Source organism: Pinus tabuliformis, chromosome 5_1 (assembly GCF_031772625.1).
Source record: "Pinus tabuliformis cultivar Carrire ecotype Pingquan chromosome 5_1, CPIR1, whole genome shotgun sequence".
NCBI classification, from domain to species: domain Eukaryota; kingdom Viridiplantae; phylum Streptophyta; class Pinopsida; order Pinales; family Pinaceae; genus Pinus; species Pinus tabuliformis.
In genome coordinates, this window is record NC_142305.1 from 131411665 (window position 1) to 131416757 (window position 5093).

Here is a 5093-nt window from a genome sequence, read left to right on the forward strand (position 1 = left end):
TATTTAAGAGTTGACGGGGTTTTTGAATTATGGGTTGATTAAAACCCGCGTTGAAGGAATTATTGTGTGCATTGACTGGTTTTGAATGTGAATGCAGTGAGTGATGTAAATTTGACTTATCAAAAGCTGACGTAGGATCACTAAAACAAAAGTGAGAAAGAGATAGTGAAGTTTTAGGTTGAGAGAATTAGAAACCATCGATTGATAGTTTCTCGGTAAAAGACGGATAAGACATTCCATATAAAATTCTTAGAAGAATAATATATAACACAAACTTTTCATATTTACATGAAGTTCCCGGGATCCCCAGCTTGGCCAACCCGACAATTACATACCTCAAGATTATCGTGAATATATTTCTCCAGGCCATTGTGGAGTTCTCGGTTGTACATTGAGTTGTTTATTTCTCTAATCTCCTTCGAGCGTTGGGAATTCATTGGCCAAAATATGGATAGGCTTCCATTTCTCTGCTCCAAGTCCTTCACCGAACAAAGATGAAAAGGATGGACAATATAAACCAAAAATGGCGAATTGATATGGCTACGTAAGGGGCAATAAATATCTCACAAATTTGAAATCAAATTTAAAGGGATGCTAATGTAAACACTTCTCTGGTTGAAATACTCAATCGAAGACTTGGTCGTGTGAGACATATGAGTTATCAAGTTAAAGAAGCACTTGAAAAACTAGTTAGAGAACCAGCGTGCATTTGGACTTTTATGTTCTTATATGATTTAAAAATGTGCCTTAACACTTTCCTCAATTGTTGAGCATGATTTGTTAACTAAATGGATGAAATTACTCAGTTATTAAAGCTTCTAGATGCGCTAATACTCTCCATTGACGAGTCTAAAGACACAGCGAAAATCAACAAAACCATTCTTGTTAACATTCAAACATGTCTACAAGATGATCAAGAAAAGGTCGAGTTTCTACAACTTGAATCTCAATTCCAAGAAGAAGAGCTACAACATAATAGACATCATTCTGAACCTATTTTTTTCAGAACATTGAGACAAACTCCCATCAACAACAAGACATTGTAGATGCAATACTTATTTAAGGAGCAAATGTGTAGAAAGATGCAGAAGTTCAATCTACACTTCCTGACCGCATCATCAAACCTTGGGAAGAGCTTGTTAGCAACAAGCATAGAACAAGTCTTGGATATGATAAGGATGCATCCTTTCATAATCCATATTATTCTAAGCCCATTCAATTTCAAAGTGTTAGGTTTCTTCATAACAGTTTATCCTCACCTCTTTCAGATCCTGCTACTCTTCCATAACAACCATAATAGATTGTGAAATGCCAACATTTTGACCAAGTTGACCATGTGAAAGATCATTATTTTGATCTTCATCTACGTGAGGTCAACATAACCATCATTCAAACAGATGCTTCAAGAACAAGCCTCCTCCAAATGGATCGCTTCTTGGCAATGGGCATCAACAACGAAGAAGATATTTCAGTCATATGTCAGAATTTCTTCTAGGGTATTGTTACACTAAGCATTCCTTTAGTTGGTGGCCTTCCTTAAACCATTGCAGTTTGTAGACTTCCCTTTTTGTAGGTTAAAGGCATCCCTCTTCAAAGCATTAAGAAGCACTTCCTCTAGCAAAATACATTAGCTTCTTGCCATATTTGGAAGAGTTCACACAAGCATTCTAGTGTTGGTGGTAATATTTAACCCATCGGTGATTGAGACTTTGAGTTCTCCCACCTTATACCATCCTTATACATAGCACATTCATCCTAATGTTGCCATGCATTTTTGCACATTGTATTACAACTCTCTTTTTCCACTTGTGTATACCCCTTCAGATTAAGGGGGAATGTTGGACACCTAATATGACAATGGTTATGATATGGAAGTTTAACACTCGAAGGGAGTAGTCCAAGAGACCTTGGAATATGAATCCAATAGTCATATCAATGTATTATAAATGTACATCAATGTGAGTAGTAAATGTGATTCATCAGACCTTGAAAAGAGCTTGTTAGCAACAAACACAAAACAAATCTTGGATATGAACATGGAGATGGCTAGGAAATAGAAGTTATGGAGTACTCTTTTAGTTTTTATTCTCTCTTTTGAGCTTGTCATATAGGAAACAAATAATTATTACAGATTTTTGTTTTAACATCAACTCATAAAAAAATAATAATAATAATAATAATAAATAAAATAAAAAATAAAAAATTCTAAGAATTGTATATATGTAATGAGCAAAAAAAAAATAGTAATTTTCTTTTTAAAATAATATTTGTAAATATGGTTTTTTGAATTTTGTTAAGAAAAATATAATGCAATTTTATTTTAGTTTTAATTATAATAAAGAAAAACCAACAAATCCAATGATTAATATGTCATTTTTTCAAAAATTATAAAACTTCTCTTCTAATAAAAAATACATATAAATAAATATATAAAAATATAATATTAAGTATATATATATATATATATATATATACTAAATCAATAGAAAGCATAACACGCAAACTTGTCTTCACAGTGCAATCAACGGATGGTATATAATTAATTAATTGGTATATTAATTAATTAATATATATATATATATATATATATATATATATATATATATATATATATACTTAATCAATAGGAAGCATAAGAAGGTCTTAATTGTTATACAATAGGGGAAGGATGGAGCGCTCGCGAAAAGGACTGGGTTAGGGTTTCTCGCATCAACTGCAGTCCGTCGCAGCTAGGGTTCGCAAGCTCCTCGAATAGGTTTCAACCGCCGCGGTCACAGCCCAGGAGCATCACAGCTGCAGCAACTCCATCGGGTTCTCCACCAGTCGTTTTCGGTCGCCGACAGGTATGGCTGACATGGAGCATGAAGCGGTGGATTACTCGGCGGATCCCTCGCCGGACAAGCCTATTTTCGGTAATCCTAGCTTCGCATCTCGCTCTAGGTTTGCTCCGTCTACTTCTTCATCTGTTCCTATGCTCCCACAGCATCCGTCCTCCATACTGCCTGAAGCATATCTAGCCATACCATCCTCTGCTGGCTCTTACCCTACCGAATCTCCGCCATTTGAGGTCCCCCCTCTCTCGCTGGGCTCCCTGCATTTTCTGGCTACCCATACCCCGCCCTCGCCCTCCTTTGATCCGCAGGCCCCTCCCCTCCTATCAGTGCCTCTTCCCCAGCCGCCAGTTCCCCCTTCATCTCGCCCCACTGTTCCGGGAGTCCGTAGATCCGGATGCTTTGAGACACCTGCTGTCGTTATTCACCCCAAACCCCCATCTCTGGAAGGCATTTCTAACCCTCTGGTAGATCATCCGTCGGCCCCGCGCACTGGTAAAAAGAAAACGAAATGTGTTAGGGCTACAGCTCGGGACATCGCCATCAAATTCGACGAATCAAAGCCTCTCGGAGAATACATGGATATTGCGAACACTGTGTTGGTAGGGCATGTCAGGGGAAGGTCATACTCGGTGCAGAGGCTCAAGCAATGGGTACAAGAGATCTGGGGCGGAGTTCTTTTTGACCTACCTGTAGTACATGTCCTCCCCAGAGGATGGTTTTCCCTCAAATTCTCCAAGGAAAGTCAAACCAATCTAGTTTTGGGCCGATACTGGCATATTGAAATGGCCCCGGTCCTCCTAAAGCGCTGGAACCCCCTCTTTGACCCTGAACGGGAACAGCTCGGAGCAGGACCAATCTGGGTTCGCCTACCAGGACTACCAATTCCATTTTGGGCAGAAGAAGTCTTCATTAGGGTTGGAAATGCCCTGGGGACATATCTGGACTACGACCGCACATATGTGGAATCTGGGAGCCGAACACTAGCGCGGATTTTGGTCCACCTGGACACCCGCGAAGGACTTGAGGAACAGATCACGTTACAGTGGGGGAGGTGCATCAGAGTGCAATTACTGGACTACGAAGGAGTTCCCTTCCGATGCAGACGATGCCACAAAGTGGGGCACCTTGCGAAGGACTGCCCTCTCAACAAGAAAGCAGATGATACTCCGAGAGGCACCCCGGCATCCACCAGGACGGCATCCCCCATCATCTCTCGGCCTCCCTCCGCGGGCCCGCCCCCTCCGGCTTCATCTCCCATGGACGATCCAGGACTGCGGCGAACCTCGCCTCCAAAGACCAGGGCTCGCTCGGCGGCCGAAGCGGGTATGCATTCGGGTTCTCTTAACCCTTCTTTGTATTCTCCGTTTGATATTAATCATGATAATGGATCCACCTCACAGCCCTCTATGATTTATCATCCCCTCTTATTTGCAACACTGATCCCATCATATCCACACCCACCCCTGCGACTTGTTCCTCCCCGCTCCCCCAGGGATCCTCCCCTCCTCATTCATATTTCCTCCGGTCTAGGAACCCGGCCAAAGAGCCATCAGACAGTCACTCAGGATTGGGCATTGTTATACCTGAGGGGGTTACACTGAATTCCAGAGGGAGAAAATCCCATCTCTCAAAGGCCATTAAACAAGCTGGGGCAGAGGTTGTCTCTGGCCGGCAATCGACCATTGACGGGGTCCTTAAAGCAGGACACACCCCGAGAGGTGTTCCCCCATGAAGTGTCTATCCTTCAATTGCAGAGGACTGGCTAGTTCCTCCAAGAAACTAGCCATGAAGCGGCTCATAGAATCTGAGCCTATCGACATCATCGTGCTCCAAGAGACACTCTGCTCAGCAAATCAGATCACTCGAGCCTTGCAAGCTATGGTCCCTGCCTGGAGTTTCCATGCCATTGATGTTGTGGGACGATCTGGTGGTCTTGCCATTGGTATCAACCCTCGCTCCATTAAGATGGACTCGACCTGGGGGGGTGCGGGGTTCTATGGGTTGGACATTTTCTCTGCTGAACTCGGCATGAATCTCAGAGTGGTTAATGTATATGCTCCCTGCTCCCAGAGAGAAGCTTTCTGGCAGCACCTACTTCATCTCTCTATGATGAACGAAGACCGGGTTATTATTGGAGGAGACTTAAATTTCTCTCTGGGGTTCAGGGAGTCATGGGGCTCGGAAGCACAAGTCGACCCCATTTCTGATTACATGACCAATCTGCTTGAGCAAACAAATTTCTTGGATATACCTATGCAG